Raw genomic sequence first — 363 nt, 5'->3', positions numbered from 1 at the left:
CACCACAGATTATTGGCCAGTTAATGTAAACAATGGCACCTTTAATGAAACTGCCAGATAATTCTTATTTACTTTTATTCTCTGATTATATGTATATTTTTGTTTATGTGTTTAGTAATTTTACATACGTTACAAATACATCTTTTCCTTCTCTTGTTTCTTTAAGACCTGACACAGAGGCCCTGTCCTTGGATGCCATCTGAGTGAGATAATGAATAGAGTAACTCCTCACTTTTCCTTGTGCCTGGTGTTTAATTTGATCTTTCTCATTCAAAATATCCATATGTTCACTGAATACCATATATTCATCATACATTCACTGTATCATATATTCACTGTATTGATTCATTAGATCTTTCTTTT

The sequence above is a fragment of the Sinocyclocheilus grahami genome, unplaced genomic scaffold (assembly GCF_001515645.1).
Source record: "Sinocyclocheilus grahami isolate Dianchi unplaced genomic scaffold, SAMN03320097.WGS_v1.1 scaffold173.1, whole genome shotgun sequence".
Taxonomy (NCBI): Eukaryota; Metazoa; Chordata; class Actinopteri; order Cypriniformes; family Cyprinidae; genus Sinocyclocheilus; species Sinocyclocheilus grahami.
Note: the sequence above shows the minus strand (reverse complement) of the source record.